Source organism: Protopterus annectens, chromosome 1.part0 (assembly GCF_019279795.1).
Source record: "Protopterus annectens isolate FY-2018-M chromosome 1.part0, PAN1.0, whole genome shotgun sequence".
NCBI lineage: Eukaryota > Metazoa > Chordata > Ceratodontiformes > Protopteridae > Protopterus > Protopterus annectens.
The window spans coordinates 1,448,193,846-1,448,212,398 of record NC_056725.1 but is presented as its reverse complement, the minus strand read 5'-3'; positions in this window follow the sequence as shown (position 1 = coordinate 1,448,212,398).

The following is an 18,553-nucleotide window of genomic DNA, read 5'->3' as shown; positions in this document are numbered from 1 at the left end:
ATGGTGAGGAAGAAGGGTCGTGGGAGGACTCGTCACGATACACATATATAGTTCTGTAGTTCTACCTTGTCCTTGCCATAGACTGGATCACAGCATCAACAGTGTAAGCCAACATAATGGACACCAGAAACTGCCATGCCATGACAACCAGACATCAACACTGAAGGATAAAGTCCCGAACTTGCCACATACCCCAAAATATGTGGCTGTGATGAAGATTCTGCCCAGCCTATGACCCTCCTGTGCAAGTATCTTGACTATACAGAATAAGTGCGTTTTGCAATTACAGATGAAGAGGAGCAGTGGATATTAAATGGAGATGAGTATGATGATGGCAGACACCAACAGAAAATGATAATGAAAGTAGATATGCCATTCAAAGCATCACAGGAAGGAAAAGGGGCTGGTGCTGACATGGAAAGATCAATGGCATGAGTTGAGGGAGTCTGTAAGAGGGGTTAGAGAAATGGACCACTCTACAAAAAGAAAGCATTGAAGGAGGAGGTACTTATGTCAAGAATGAACAACAGTTTTTTTTATTAATAAATGTATTACAGGAGGAAATAGCATGGGGTTTGTAATTGTAGGTAAAATTAAATTACTAATTAAGATATACTTAAGGATTTCAGGATGAGGTATGTTTTTTTCATACTTGCACCCATCATGTACAGAACTGCTATTTTTGTCTAGTTGACTGCATTTCAGTCTGAAATAGAAGGTAACTAAATCCTTGGAAAAGTCAGTTAGTTGGCATAATGGTTAAGGTCTTTACCTCATAGATGCATGGTATAGGGTTTGATTCTCTCCTCTGGCTGTTGGCTAGGCTTGTAATAGTTTGCAGACTGATAGTCTACTATGATCCTATATGCCTTATCATGGGAGGATGGCATAACGGTTAAGGTATTTACCTTACAAACACAATTCTCACCTGAAGTAGTTGACTAGACTTAAAATGGCCCACAAGGGCAGTTAGCTTAGTACTAATCTATAAACCTATGAAGCTAAGAGAATTCCTGTCGTAGGAATGCTTGAGACAGTGCTGTGTCTGATAAGGATATTCTGAAAACTTAACAGATTTAAGTCCTGGATGGATTAGACAGATGTGCTTTGTTTTATATTATTTGTTATGATGCCAGTCAAGTGCCTACAAAAGTTAAAATGCAGTTAACAGGTAGTGCAGAACTGCTGCACCCAGAGCAGGTAACAAAAGGTTAACCAATATAAGAGAGACCATAATGCTGCCAGATGTACTGACACCTGCAACAAGCTTACCTTTTTAGTACTTCATTCTCTAGTTTACTAAAGCCATTGCTGGTAATGATAGCAAGGATAGCTCCACCAACCTGGAGAAAATGGCTTAATGTAGTGGCTTAAACTACTTCCTTCTGCTCTCAGCTTAGTTTTTGGCTGTTGTTAGTTTCTGAGGATGAACAAACTCTCGTAACTTTTTGTGAGTGGAGCTTACAAGATGCGAGACATGATATAAACAGAAAATATGTTGGTTGGAGTAGATATCCAAGTACTTGGGCAGCGTGGAGTTGCTTGCTTTCAGCTGTTTCATACTTTTGTTACTACCCTAAAACCTTGGTCTCAAACATGAGTAACATTAAGCTGATATGCTATTGATAGTGTTCGACCACAAGGACTGCAATTTGGGATTTATTTGTATTGCAAAAGCAGTATATCCGATAATCTTGGAAAAATCTGACAATTCTAAGTAATGAAAAAGGTAAATATAATTGAATGTAAATATATACTTAGGGTATTCAGAATTTGGAGTTTGTTTTTTACTGATGTGTATGACTCTGTTTGTTTTCTGCATATGGCATAGTTTATAGATAATTAAGAAGCAAGATCTTCGAGTATTGCAGATCATCATTTATTGCTTATGATATAACCAACTAAAGAAATACTCAGTAGAGAGTGCACCCAATTTTTGGCAAGAATTTTACAAGAGCTGCATTATCACTTCAAGGAACTTTATAGAAGTTATACCAAATTATGATGGTAAGACATAGATTCTCTAAAAAGTGAAAAAGTTGACTTTGGGGTTTCTCCTTCTCTTTTGGCCAGGGAGATAAGTTTTAAGCTTTTAGTATCAGCTGTTTCATGAAAGAAAATGGTGCAAGTTTATAGTTAGATGCAGAGGTGTGATTTCAGGTACAGTAGCTAGTTCTGTAGATTGTAAATGAATTGGTCTGCCTGTAGGTGTGACAATCGCATCAGACAAAGCATGGCTAGCAGTGAGTGGAATGTTTTTCCACAGTCATTGGAGATATCAAAGGGGATAAAATGGCACTGATACTAAATATTGTGACTTAATCTGCACAAGCCAGGAGTGTTGGCAGCTTCAGTATACTGGAATATCATCTATCTGACGGCTAGTTTAGTCAAACAATGCCTGTGGCATATTCCACTGCTTTCCTATTTGATAAATGTCATGGGATCAATAACACCAACCTACAAATGGCCCATCAGCTAAATAAATTATCTGTACAATGGTACATTCTAAGTGCAATTACAGTCTACTGCTACGTGTTGTGTCAATAATGTGATATAAATCTAGATACCTGGGGAAGCAGAACCAAGTCTTCTGATCTTCTTGATATCAAAGGCAAATATTTTATTACCTGATCAGTTGTTCTACTGAACAGAGCAAGGGAAAAAACTGTCATTACTCAGAAATTCAGAAACATTAATATTTTTTGCCAGGGATATTACAGTACATTTTGGTACAGTTCAGATTTGTTATCCATGGCCATCTTGTGAATGTAGGCACTGTTATCCATAACAGCTTTATAAACAAGCAGTTGATATGATATTCACTTTTAAGAAATATTTGTCTGGGCTTAAGTTTCTTGGGGTATACTAATAAGCTAAGACTGATTGTGTTAAAGTACAAGCAGCCTCATCATTAGCAAATTGCATGATAATTAATTAGTGGTATTTGCTTCTAGGCACTTTAAAGGACCCTAATATAATGAATTTTTAACCAGTTATATCATCCCTTTTAAAATACTTGAGAGCTCAGATGATCCACCATGGCATGTTGTCTTCAGTTCATGTAAAATATATTTATCAGTGTCCATCAAGAAGATGATTGTAAAAACACTGGGCAGCTGACAGCAAATAAATTGTTTCAAAAGATGTGTTACATTAAAGCAAGGGATTTGCAGCTGCTTAGGCATGTTTACTTCATTATTAACTCTTATACGTGTGTTTTAAACCAAACCCTCATCACACCATCAGATCAGTACATTCCATTTGTACAATTCTGGTTAATTTGGCAATTGTATTTTGGGTACAGCTGAATAAGTCTCTTAATTTCCTTGTATCTCTGCTGCATGAAAAAATTATATTCTCTTGTGATCCATGTGGACCTACCACATTAACAAATGGATAGACACCTGAATGATCAAATAATGTTATGCATTTTCAGTCTCATGTAATCATATAGTCATTTATGACACTTCTCCCTGCATAGTTGAAAATGTGCATGTCTCCTTGTCTTTGTTTCTCAGGCCATCATTGCCTTATTGTTTTTGCTAATAACTGAATTCTCATCAAGTTAAATGCATGTTTCTCAGTGGTTGTATATAGTCTCCAACTTTCTTTTGCGGTAGGTCAGCAAATAAAAAATGGCCATATAACATACTACTGTTCTATTCCGTGAACACTCTCTCTCAGAATCGTTCAAACATATCATTAAAAAAGCTCAGCTGGTACCTATTAAAGCAATCAAATAGCTCAAAACAGTCTGGGTCATAGCATGACTATGAAGCTATGAGACAGGAACTGAATTGTTTGTTCTTTATTTTAGGTGAACACCTGATCAGACAGGACAGTTTCACAGAAACACACATTGTCTTTCTTTTCCTTTGTGGTTTGACCTTGAAATTTCTTTGCACTTGAATCATCAGGAGTCACTTAGCATGATCATTGGCAAGCTTAATGTCAGTTGCCGTCTGTTTTAAAATAGTAGACAAGGTAACCTAAGTGTCATATTTCAAAAATCCTAATGTGTTTAATGGATTTGACGTAGTATTCTTATTCCCACTCTCAACTGTTAAGGCTGATGTAAATAACATTTCCCTAATGCTCTTTATCAACACATTTATACCGTATGACATGAATACAATTCTCTTTGTTATATTCACTTTCTGCCATAGTCACACTTGACCTTCTGACTTCTGGCTGTCTAATTTTGGCTATAGTTACTATGAAGTTACATCATGATGGTAAGTCTGCTAAGATTATGATCTAAAATAAATGCCTCTTTATTTCATTAACAAACAACTTCACAACATACCTTTCAAAATGAGGGTTAAAACAATCTACACACTTTTTACCACTGAAGCCAGAGTTCAAGACATTATTTATTCTGATTGTTTGAGTGGTGTTATGCTGATCTGTGCATCAGTGGGACTTCTACTGGAGAAGGACTACTTCTGCACCTACAAAATTTGTGCAGAGGTTGCATTCAGTGGTGTCACCTCTCACTGAAACTTGGGTCACAATGTTTTACCATAGGTGCATAGAGGTTTCTGTGTACTGCAGGATATACCTTGGCCTGTAGTTCTAACTTCTAGCTGCAGAGTGTTGCAGCTATGTAACCTGACAAATAGGATAACACAAGATTCAAGTATGGTGTACACCAGCTGTAAGGCATCAAATCAAATAAAGAAGAGTTTATTGCAATACAGACAGGGCTGAGTTTGGGCAGAATGTTTACAGATGTGTCTGATAGGTACATACAAGTCAGGATGGCAGTAGCCATGGCAATACCAGGTGACATATGAGGGAGGGGATAGAACGCTGACAAGTATGTTCATAGTAAATATAGAAAAAGCAAAGCCCTTCAGTGAAAACAGTATCAAGAGGTACTGAGAATACTTTAAGGAACTCCTAAAGTTGCTGGACATACCTTCATTTGATGACTTTCTGCCAGAAACAACTGGTATCATTGCTTCCATTTCTGTAGACAAGGTCAGTGTGACTGTTGTAGTGTTCTGACATAACATGAATTTGAATTGCATGAAATCCATCCACAAATGCTTGAAATATGCACATGCTGTTATGGTGTCTTGGATACTTCATCTTTTTAACATTGCAGAGAAGCCATAGCTAATACCTTTTGAATGGCAGTATAGGGTGGTAATCCCTTTTTTCAATACAGAGAGAGGAGAATGTATTCAATTCATAAAGAGATCACACTCTTCAACCTCCTGACAAACCTTATAACAGGGATATGGAAAAAAAAGCAGATTCATTTTCATTTTTATTAATGTGATTAACAGCTAGGAACTGGACACAATCAATGTAAGTAACAATAAAACAGAATAGCAGTTAAAAGTGAAACAATTGGATTAGAAACTAACCAGTGAAAAAGACAGTGATGCTTTTGACAGTAAGAGACAGAAAAGAGAATAAAAGAGTACTAAAGAAGGCCTGTTTAAACATTATATTCTGAATCAAAACAATGATTTGCATCTTGTGACATCTGTTGGCTATAAACTGAAGTGTCTACAGCACGTTCATAAATTATTAATGATGGCTGCCTGAAGAGAAGAAGCAGGTATAACAAAGAATGTTGGATCCACTTCTTGGTCTGATTTGCCTGCAATTATAAATATAATACTCTTTCATTTTTAAAGCCTTTCTAAAAGCATCGAACATACGGGAGTAGATTCCAGAGATATGGACCTTGGTAGACAAAAACATACAGCTGGGGGCTAGGTTGGTACGGTCCATGTCAAGGATGTCAAAGTCACTAGTGGGTCATTTTACGATTTTCATCAGTGCACTAGTATTAACAAAATCTAGTAAGCACTGAGCATAACTACTTTTACAGGTGTAAGTGTGCCTGTGGATGCATAGGTACTGGCAATGCCCTAGCAAGAAGACATTTAGTTTGACATTTAATGCCTCATTGATGTTAAGTTAATTTCCTTGACCTTTGGGAGACATTGATGGGTATCTGTAGCTAGCAATGAAGTGATTGCTGGATTTGGTAAGGGTAATTTGGGTCTCCGAGAACTTCTGTTTAGGGTCATGGGTAATGTGATGTCAGGTAATTTTGTTACTTACAAATGCAGATGCACCCCCACAATTATCCAACAGTGTGAAAGTTTAAGTACAAAACCTTGGTTTTGAGGGTGAGGTGTCACTGCATTGAAACCATTACTCACTAAATATGCAAATATGAATGCTTGCATTGTAGGAAAACCTCAAATTCCAGCATCTTTCTATTTAGATTCCTAGCATTGAGTAGTGTCACCATGGTGTTGTCCAAATTAGAATTTGAGTCTGTTATGTAGAAACATCCAGCAGGAGACTCTGCCTAAAAAAATCACTATGGAGACAGCTTTAGCCAGTATGTAGAAACACTGGTATGAGAGGTGTAAGCCATCGCTGATGACACAGGAAATCATATCTACCATCTTATCCCAGACTGATACATATTGTACCCCCTTATAATGACACCAGTTACATAGCCAGTTGTTAAATCCAGTTTTCTTATCTCGGTATCTATGCATCCTTCTTGGTTAAGGCAAGATACTGCTCGAGACCAGTGTCTTTCCTGCCTCATACACATGCGCACTAAATTCCATCATGTCCCTCTACTTGCCCCTGCTGGTTGAGCACTTAAGATCATTCACTCCCACGTAGGTTAACAATAGGTTCTATTCATATTTGTCTGGTGAACAGGTCCTTATGACCCATTGTAAAATCACAGGGTCTTACACCAGACAAGCAATGTACAAGCACCCTGTTCTTTTCTATTCTGTTGAGTGTGGAGTCTGTATGCCTAAATATAGAGTCACCTATAACTACAACATTCTTTGTGTGGAAGCAGACCTAGTGGGCTTTATGAGCTTAAGCCTGCTAATCTCATGACTCTTGAGTGAGCTATGTGAAGTTGCAGTATGTTTGTTTGGAAAAGTAGTAAGTGTTGCCTTTTTTCTGGAGGCAGGGATATTTTAGAGTCTGTCCTTGGCAGTTTTGGCAACATTTTCTTTACAAACTGACTGATCTGATGATGTAGGCTTATGATACACCTTTCTGAAACTGGACTGATATTACATTGCTTTAAACACCTAATGCAATCATATTGGCCACAGATGGGGTGAGAGTAGATTGTTGAGTCATGTTGCCTGAGGGTGGAGGACTGGAGCTTACACAGTACTCAGGGGTTGAGGAGAGACTTCAATAATAGAGCCTATAGACTTATGGATGAAGTATTTAGATTGATAGTCTGAAGTGGGTTTAAAGGGTAGCTAATCTATCAGTACTTAATGAAAAAAGCTTACTAACTGGTATTCTTGGCTACTTCTAGTACTGCTCTCAGCACAGCTTCATTTAGTTAGGAATTAATGTCTCTTTGCCCCTTCTATCATAAGAAGCAAACCAGTCGTACCAATCCCAAGCTTGTACATGACAAGTATGTTACAGTCTCTTGGGTGATCAGCAGTCTTGTCCTAGATGTTGCTGTAGTCTTTAGGCTTGTTGTAGCCTCCTCCTGATAGATGCCCTGGCTAACACATTTTATGGCAAGCAGGAAGATGGAAAAGAAAAGGTAATTCAATCTTTGGCAGTCAAGAGGAAGGTCTTCTTTGTTTGATCTTCTGTTGCTCATTATTATGTGCACATGGGGTGAGACTAGGAGGAGCTTCAGAAAACAAGTTTATAATAATGTCAGGCAACTCTAGATCTATAAGTTTAGAAGGAACACAGAGTAACAGGTGGAAGGGAGCTCAGCCTTCTGGTTCTGTGCGATACAATGGGAGGACTAATTAATTCAGAAAGATAAAGGGGAGTGGCTTGTTTAACTGTGCACTTTATTCAGCAAATGAAAAATAACACTGAACAATAGCAGCAAACTGAGAGAACAAAAAAGAAAAAATAATTAGGGGATGCAACATCGACAAGTCTATAAACAACTTTGAAATCTGTACACCGTTTAGAAGTCAGGATTGAACAGCAATGAAAGCAACAGTCATAATAAATGGCACACACCGTTTGACCTCAATCGCATGCAATTTGCATAAACTTCATCTTCAATTGCAGGGTAGAACCAGTAAGCATTCCCATTCCTGAGTCATATGCATCCTCTGACCCCCCCCACCTTTATGGGAATACGTAATATGACCCAGATGTTCCCTCAGAAATCCTTTAAATTCATTGTATTCTAGAAGTGTTCAAAGTTTCCATTCTGCGGCATACAATAATTTTGTCACACTCGCTAGTACTCATGCTACCTGCAACACCTGAGTAAACCTGACTATCATCTTGTACGTAATACCAAAAATTATGCACAAAAAATCTAAAATTTCAGTCTAAGCTGAGAGTTATCTTAAAGGACTGCTTTAACCATTTGATAAGAGTACTCCATATCCCTTTTATTACAGGGCACCCCAAAAACATGTGGAGATTATCAGCGTTCTCTGCCCCTCTGAGCACCTCCATCACCTAGTACTCAGTATGGTACTCAGTTTGTGCAGTCTGGCTGGTGTACAATAACAAGAAAACAACACCCTTAAATGCTGATATTTATAATGGAGGCATCTAGTTATCTTTTAGGGTGCTCCTCATCCTGCTTGCTTAAACAAACATGCCCTTAGTAGAGCAATCTATTGTCGACCTGCTTCCTTATTGCTTCTGCCTTTGGCTCTTATAATTCTGAAAATAAGACTGAATTTGACCTTCTTGATCCTACTTCATTTCTCCTGTGGAATCAGGTGATGAGCTTTCACTGATGGTAGATTTTGGTGTGTCTATACCAGCCCATACGGTATGTCTTTAGGAGACAAAACTCATTCTGATTCTCTAATCCGAGCCTTAGCAAAGATGATTTCAAAACTTTTTAGTGATATATTAGCAGGAGTAAGCAGGACCTTGGGAGCTTTCAACACAAACTTTCATACCAGGGTGATGACAGATATTTTCAGAGGTCTCAGAACCCAAGAAAGATTCCTCAGTGAGACAAATTCAAGAACGAAGCATAAATCCTAGCCTGGGGCAGAGATTCGTCACCTACTATTTCCATCCATCTGTCCCTCATGCCATTCTCTAATTATTCTGTATACACCCTTAAAACTGATTTAATTTAAATATAACAATATGCCAAGGAAAATATGAAAAAACCCAGCCACTTCCAATGCTTAAGTAAATAAGCAATCAAGACGGAGACTCTCTTATCTGACCTGATTTACCCAGAACACAGTTGTTAATACAATGTTTGGGTGACTAACAGGTATAGGGAGATTTCTAAAAAGGTGAAAAACATGTCACAATCCTTTCAAACAATCTATCTAGTTTCCTTTCCAAAGTGGTAAGAAAATCTGAGCCAATAAGAGGACCTAAATATGGTAGAATCTGAATCTGGTATGCCCCTAGAATCCAAGACATACCTGTCCTTACTGCACCTAATTATGCATATTTGGCCAATTTACAAACCAGGCCAGAAGCCTCTCATAAGGACTAAATTATGTAGCACCCCCTTAAGCACAGCAGGTAGATTATTGCTGATCAATAAGCAATCATCTGCAGAAAGAAAGAAAGAGCTCAATAACCTTCCTCTGCCCCTTTGTCATCCAGGAAAACCCTTACTCTGTGCTCTGGCTCCCCCATTACAGAAAGAACAATACCAGGACAGAAGAATGGCCCTCCATAATCCCTTTCAAAATATTGCCAGCTTCTAAAAGGCCTCCATTTACCATTACTCCAAATCATGGCAAAGTCTAAAGGGTCTTTATTCATCCAGTAAAAGTGTCACCACAAGTCCTATACACTAAAACACAAAACAGGTAACCCCACTTAACTGTATCAAAAGTCTTCACTAAATCAAAACAATAACAACCCTATTTTGAAAGCGACTGCGGCATATTCACTGAAAAAGATTTATAGGTCCCACCAATTACCAGTTATAGCCCTGCATTAGATTAAACAAATCCATTCTGTCCATTCTGAATCAGTAACGACAACGATCTCTTCATTTGATGCTAAGCATTAGCAAATATTTTCAGATTAACAATACTGAGGGAAAAGGGATCTAAAGTCAGAAGGTTCCAGTCTACCTTTCTTTTTCTTATTGACGAGGTTTAATGGTGCCTGATTGCTGCTTATGTCAGTGATAGTCTGAAATTTACAGGAATTAAAGACATTAATCAACCTTTACCACTAACCAGGACTGTCATAATTAATTCTATATGGAAAACATCAATCCCTACGGCTTTATTGGGTTGCAATCAATTAATAGTTGAGACAACTTCATCATATTGAAGAGGCTGACTGAGGGCAGCTCAGGCATCTTTCCTAAATGGGTGCTTATACATGCAAAGAAGAAGAATTTCTCACAGCCCATACCATCCACGGGATGACTATAGAGGGATTGATAGCAAGAAATGAAAAGTTCAATCAGTTTTGCAAAGTCTGAAATGAGGTTGCCCTCTGGACCATTGACATTTGAAATATATATATATATATATATATATATATATATATATATATATATATATATATATATATATATAAATATATACACACACACACACACACACACACACACATACATATACATATATATATATATATATATATATATATATATATATATATATATATATATATATTTATAGGTTCATAGGTAGGTACTAGGCTATCTGCCCGAGGGCATTTATAAGCCTAGCCAGAGTGTGTTGGCTTCCGCCGCCCCATTGATTAATTAACTGATCCTCTGTCAAGCAGAGCCAATAAAGTGATCCCAGGAGTGCATTTTCTGTTACCCATCCACTCGTCAAGGTTTCTCTTGAAGAGTGTTAGTGAGGGGCTCTGCCTGATGTAATTTGGAATTTTGTTCCAAAGCATGGGAAGTCTCTGTGACAGGAATCTATCCCTCCAGCATGTTGTATTTATTGTTGTGGAGAGGTTTATCTCACTAGAGCTTGTGGCTCGCAGTGAGTTGGATTTCTTTAGGTGGAGCATGTCTATCAATTCTGAGTTGGACACATGGTTTTGTAAGTCAGGCAGAGATCACCTCTGAGTAAGCAATATGCCACTAAGTACAGCCGGAATTTTTTCAGTCGGGTTGCATAGGACATGTGTTTGAGACCAGTAATCCTCTTGGTGAGGTAGTGTTGTGGTCTTTCCAGCTGTTGGAAGTGTCTTGTGAGGTACATCCCAAATGGGGCATTGTACTCTATGATGGGTCTAATGAGTAGTGACGAGTAGATTGGCACTATAACCTCTTTATTTCTAGATGTGAACCCTTTAGTAATTAGATTGGCCACATAGAAGTATTTCCTAACTACTTTGGCAATATGATTGTCAAAGGAGAGATTACTATCTACCTGGATCCCCAGATCTCTTATTACCTTTTCTGTATTAAGGGGGCTGCCACCTATGTGGTAATTTGTGGGTGTTTTGTTTTTCCCATACAGGATGACTATGCATTTTTTGGCATTTAGCTTGAGGCCATGACTTTGACACCAGGTGTCCGTCTCAGTAAGGCCCTTTTGGAGGATGTCCGTGTCAGCCGGAGAGTCAATTATGGCTCCTAGTTTGCAGTCATCGGCGAACTTGGTTAACCTTAGTCCTCCTGTGTTTGCCTGTATTTCTGAGAAGTATTTGCCGAACAGTAGGGGTCCCAGGACCGAGCCTTGCGGGACACCACTTGTGACTGGTTTAGAGTCGGACCTGGAGCCCACTATTCTTACCGTGTAAGTTCTGTCTGTAAGCCAGTTGGCAACCCATCTCATGACATAGGGGTTTATGTTCAGGCTGGTGAGTTTTTCTATAATACCTGAGTGGGGAATGGTGTTGAAAGCCTTGGTGAGGTCAAGGTAGGCTGTGTGAACCACCTTTCCCTCATCTATGGCCTTGGTGACTGTCTCGAAGAAGCCAACCAGGTTTAGTAGGCGTGATCTGCCCTTAACAAAGACGAACTAGGTCAGATCAAGTGTTTGGAGGTTTCCAATGTCTTTGTTAATGAGTTCCATGATGATGTGCTTCGTAGCCTTGCAGACCAGGCTAGTCAGGCTTATGGGGCGATAGTTACTTGGGTCAGTTGTAGCCCCTCTTTGTGGAGAGGAATAACCATTGCTGTGCAGCATTCTATGGGTACATAGCCTGTGGAGAGGCTGAGGTTGAACAGCGTGTTTAGGTGGGGGGTTAGTTCATTCTGTAGTCCGTGCAAGACGCAGCCTGGGACACCAGCTTGTTCCATTGATGCTGTGTTTTTGGCTTTGGAAAGGGTTGTTTTCATCTGTGCATCTGTGATTTTTGGGACACTACACTTTTCCAGTATTGTTGGAGCCTTTTTGGAGGTGAGAGGGGGGTGAAGTTTGCACTGAATCTATCTGCCAGGATGTTGGCAATATCAGTAGGTTCAGTATATTTTGTGCTATTTTGCACTAGTTCAGTGCATATCTGCGAGTTGCCACTTAGATTCTTAACATAGCTAAAGAAGGCTTTGTGGTTATCTTTTAATCCTTGGCTATTTTTCTTTCGAAGTTAGCCTTGGATAATTTTGAGGGACCTCAGTTTCTTACTGATACTGATCAGGGATGTCTTTCCTTCTTGGGATTTGCTTTTTTTCTGAACTAGTTTCCTCCTTCTATTGTATAGCCTGTTTATTGCAGGGGTCCATCAAACTGGTTTCCTTCTCTTAGAGGAGTGAGTCTTGGTTTTGCTATGGATGGCACGATCCCTGCATCCTTGTAGTTGCTCATAGAGTGCATTTGTAAAGGTTTCTGCATCTTGGGCAGCGTTATCCTTTAGCATGGGGGCTGTGAAACTTACCACCTCTGTCTTAAGTAAGGTAAAGTTTGCTTTAGAAAAGTTTTTTACTGTGGTTTCCTTAGTTGGGGTTGGTGGTGGGGTGTGGACATCCAGAGTGATTAGTTTATGGTCTGATCTAACCAGTGACAGGTTGACCTCCGGGGTGGAACACCTGTCGCCCATGTTGGTGATGACCAAGTCCAATATGTTTTCACCTCTGGTAGGGCTGTTTACCAGCTGATCCAGGCCATTTGAGTTGATGAATTCTAGGAAGCGCTGGGCCTGGGAATTTGTACTTGAGTCGTTTTCCCAGTGAATGGTAGGGTGATTGAAATCACACAATATCAGGGTGTTTGGTAGGACCTTCATGTTTTCCAGTGTTTCCAGAAAGGTGGAGTTGTGGTCCTGGGTCATGGAGAGTGATTTGTAGCAGACCACAATTTGCATTGCAGATTTGCCCGATGTTAGTTGCACATGGATGATCTCAGAGCTATCATGCTGCGCCACTAACCTGGAGGTGTATGTATCCTTGATGAATATGGATGCACCCCCTCCTTTTGTGTTTCGATCCGTGTTCTGTGGCTGAAACGTGTGGTATGAGTTGCAGCCTGGTAGTGCTGGGTGCTCTCTGGAGCCTTGAACCAGGTTTCAGTTACTGCACAGATGTCAACGTTCTCCATACTGAGGAGTGCTTCGAGCATGTGCATTTTGAGATTTAAACTCCTGGCATTGAGTAGCATAACCCTCAGTTTTTGTTAATTGTGCTGTTTACGGAGGTGGGTTTGACTTTTGAGCCTTGTCTAAAAAAGGCACTATGGGGGCAGCAAGAACCTTGGCCAGTATTCGAAAGCCTAGGGATGACAGGTGCAAGCCATCTCTTGTGAAGCAATGTGGCTTGTCGAGCATGTCTTCCCAGGCTGACAGACACTGGATCCCCTTTGAATGACACCAGAAGCTTAGCCAATTGTTGAAATTGATCATTTTTTCTTTATACTGAGGTATCATTTTTGGTGAGAGCAGGATGCTACTCAGGGTCAGGGTCATACCCGCCTGGGCTACATAATCAGAGAGCTCTTCCATGTCTCTTTTCATGTAGTCCAGGGAGGTACATCTCAGGTCATTCACACCAACATGAACAATGACAGAGTCATATTTGTACTTGTTCTGGAGTGACCTGAGTGCTTGTGTTATGTGGTGGATTCTGGAACCTGACAGGCAGCTAACAGTAACCTTCTGCTTGTCCAGCCTAGTGAGGGGGACATCAGTGTGCCTGACTATAGAGTCACCTATTACTAATGTGTTAGGTATGTTATTTCACCTTAAGGGCTGTGACTGTGCGGCACACTGATTTTGTCTTTTATGTGTTGTCTGGTTTTTGACGGGAAGCGTAGGTTGTTTGGGTGTCTGCTTTGGAGGTCTCTGATACTTTTGCAGGTTTTTATTTAGAGCCTCCAAGTATGATTTTTGTGTATTTATGTGTATTTTTTGCCAGTGCTGTTTTAGTAGGTCTGTGTGCGGCTGGAGTTGTGGTGCAAGTGTTAACCTTTTCCTCTTGACTGCCTATTCCAGTCATGGGTGGAAACAGCTTAGCTTCCAGTCTGACTGTATAATTGCATCTCTCGCATATGTTAGTGTTTTGTGGTAGGGGCAGAGGGTTATCTGTGTACATGAGGCAGTTGTAACATTGCCTCAGGATACCCAGATTCACCAGCTGGACTGGAGAGTGCACCTGAAGTTGCCCTTTGGTCATGCCTCAATAGTAGGGTGAGCTGCTTAGTCGCTTGGTTGATGAGGGGTGAATAAAGAGCCTTGCCCTGCTGGTCAATCAGTGTCAGGGTATATTAGTGCTTGCTATTAGGTCTGAGCAAGTGCTGGGCTGTAAGCTGCTTTTTGAGTGCTTAGGTTGAGAGTTAGACTAGTTTCAAGGGAAAAACTGAAAAGGAGACTTAGTGGAGCTGGGAATAATTTAACCATAGCTAACCTGCACTGCCCGGTGCACAAACACATGCAAACACAGTTTTTATAGTAGGAAAATGAAAGAGATAGAAATTAGCCCCAAATGGCTAATAAACTACTAACTTCTGGGCTGGAACCACTCCTCCAGTGACAGATAGGTTGCTCAAAGCTCCCCTCTCTCACAGGTGAATAGTGAAACTTCCTTCTATCCAAGTAAGGTATGGGCAACTCAGAAACTAGTATCACAGCCCTGAATTCAGCACTAGCCTGAAAACTGGACTATACTAGCTTAGAAAGGTGGGAAACAAGGAATTGTTTTTTTTTTTTTTTTTTTTTGAAAAGATAAGTCAAAAACAGTAAAAAATACACGTAAAACAGCTTTAAACAACTAGAAACAATCAGAAAAGTCTATTTCACTTTAGTGTGTAGCCTACAAAACTGATACTTAATCACTCCAAAGACTCTCTCCTAAGCTAGAAGGCTTGTATCAGTTTAAGGCTTTCTAGTGCTACCCAGTAGGTTAGTTACAGGAAAGATGGGAAACAAGTGCAGATGTGGTCTTTTAAACTAGAAAGTTGAAAGAGATGGACAAATTGTCCAAATAGTCAAAAAACTACAATTTCATGGCCAAGAACATCCCCTCTCATGATAGACAGGCTACCTAGTACTTACCACTCCCACTGATAAGCTAGAAGGCTTTCCTCCAACAAAGAAAGGCTTGTGGGGCTCAGAAGCTTACCAACAGTCCTAGATACAGTAACTCAATATCTGGACTAGGCTAGTTACAGGAAAGGTGGGAAACAAGCGCAAGTGCGGCTTTTAAACCAGAACGTTGAAAGAGATGGAAAAAAACTGCCCAAACGACCAATAGCTACAATTTCTGGGCCAGGAACCACTCATCTTGTGGTAGATAGGCTACCTAATGCTTACCACTCTCACTGATAAGCTAGAAGGCTTCCCTCCAACACAGAAAGGCTTGGGGGGGCTCAGAAGCTTACAAAGAGTCCTGGAATACAGCAAACCTGTACCTGGACTAGACTAGTGACAGGAAAGGTGGGGTACAAGTACAAACATAGCCTTTTAAGCCAGCAAGTTGAAAGAGATGGAAAACTGCCCAACGGCCAAATAAACTACAATTTCTGGGCCAAAACTCACTCTTCCCATGGAGAATAGGCTACCTAGTGCTTACCACTCCCACTGATAAGCTAGAAGGCTTTCCTCCAACACAGAAAGGCTTGTGGGCTCAGAAGCTTACTAACAATCCTGGATACAGAAACTCTGTAACCAGACTAGGCTAGTTATAGGAAAGGTGGGAAACAGGCACAAGTGCGGCTTTCAAACCAGAAAGTTGAAAGAGATGGAAAAAAACTGCTCAAACAGCCAATAGCTACAATTTCTGGGCCAGAGACAACTCCTCTTGTGGTAGATAGGCTACCTGATGCTTACCACTCACATTGATAAGCTAGAAGGCTTCCCTCCAGCACGGAAAGGATTGAGGGGCTCCGACGCTTACAAAGAGTCCTGGATACAGCAAATCTGTACCTGGAGTAGACTAGTAACAGGAAAGGCAGAAAACAAGTGCAAACACAGGCTTTTAAATCAGAAGGTTGAAAGAGATGGAAAAGCTTCCCAAACGGCCAATAAACTATAATTTCTGGGCCAGAAACCACTCCTCCTGTGGTAGATAGGCTACCTAGTGCTTAGCACTCCCACTGATAAGCTAGAAGGCTTCCCGCCAACACAGAGGTGCTTGAGGGGCTCAGAAGCTTACCAGCAGTCCTGGATACAGCAAATCTGCACCTGGATTACACTAGTTATAGGAAAGGTGGGGACCAAACGCAAAACGGGCTTTTAACCAGAAAGAAAGAGATGGGAAAACTGTCCAAATGGCCAATGAACTACAATTTCAGGGCCAAAACCCACTCTTCCCATGATAGATAGGCTACCTAGTGCTTACCACTCCCACTGATAAGCTAGAAGGCTTCCTTCCAACACAGAAAAGCTTGGGGGACTCAGAAGCTTACCAACAGTCCTGGATACAGCAAGTCTTTATCTGGACTTGACTAGTTACAGGAAAGGCAGGAAACAAGTTTAGATTTTTTTTTGTTACAGAAAAGCAGCTAAAACAGCAGTAAATGCAATTCAAATTGTATTGCAGGCCAGCACACCCAAGTGTGTAGCAACACTATGGCAAATACAGTTCAAATAAATGCAATTAAATTAGCAAATGACTAAAAAACAAGTGCAGAAGGCAGTAAATTAGAAGGCTACTAATAATCAGTAATAAGTGCAGAGTAAGAGCGATTGAGCAGATAACAGAATGCAGAAGAGCAACTAAGACAGTTACAGTAAGAACAGATGAATATATATATATTTTTTTTTTGAGGGAAGGAACAGAGCAGGATTAAGAGGCTACAGGGGTTGTCCTTCCCAAATGCTCTCTTTGTACACAGTAGGAGTGCCTGAAATCAGAATATAATCTCACTGCACTCAGTTGAGTGAGCAAATGAGATGGGCCCAGAAGGAGTATCCGAATACAAATCCACAAGAGGTGCGGTCAATTTCAAAGCCACCAACATTAATACAAGAACAAGGAGGGTGGGTGGGGAACTAACTGTAGAGAGACAGCCACAACTTCAGTTGAGTTAATATTCAGTGAAAAGCACAAATAAATAAATTAAATACAGTACTATATGCAAATGAGCAGATAAAAGTGTACTTAAATTCACTTATATGTCCAGCTGATTTCAGGTAGATGTTAGCCGGCCAAAGCTCTAATATTAAGCAGAGATAACTAAAAATGTACCACTTATATAAGGCAAGACAGGATGTCAGTGATGAGCTGAAACTACCCCCACTGCTATCAATGGCTACACAGAAATTCTAAAATGTACTCTGTAGAGAAACAGCCACAACTTCAGTTGAGTTAATATTCAGTGAAAAACACAAATAAATAAATTAAATACAGTACTATATGCAAAAGAGCAGATAAAAGTGTACTTATATTCACTTATATGTCCAGCTGATTTCAGGTAGATGTTAGCCGGCCAAAGCTCTGATATATATCTGGGACTATTGGTCAAAAAATTCATCTATGATCCCTTCCTTGTATGTTCTTCTTCTGATTTTGTGGTCTCTATCATATGAATTTCCACTTCTGGCCTACTCTCCAAATCTTTCAGGGAATCATTAGGATTCTCATGCTCCATATCATATTTTTCCTGTTTTAGCTTATAAAGTTTTGGTCTGTATATTAAAATATTTCTCCCTTCTCCTCATTCCCTCCAGTTCTGTAATGTATACCCGAATGGCTGGCTTATACCCTTCCCACAAAATCCTCTCAGAAACATTATTCTCAGACTTTTCCTGCTGATGGACTGATTACCAGAGTTATTGGAAAATAATTAGATAAGGCTAACTCATAAATTGTAGGGCTGTGCATGCTTCACCAAAGGTAGTTTGGGAGAAGCAAAAAGTCAGTCCTACTGCATTATTTTGCTAAATCCTTAAAAAAAAGTTGATGTACAGTCTTCTGGGTAGCATTCTCTTCAAATATCTCTCCACCTGTGAGCCTTCAAGCAATTCTTGAAAAGGATTAAACTTTTCCTATAGTATTCCCTCCCCTATTAAAGTCTATCCTTAGACAAATCAAGCACTAAATTAAAGTTCCCTAACAAAGGACAGAACTGGGCCTCACTGACTATTCCATGCCAGTCGGCCAACTAGTCATAAAAGAAACATAAAATCATCTTTATTTGAAGCATATTATATTACCTAATGCCCAAAGCTCACCATTTATTCACCCCTTCCACATCAGTTG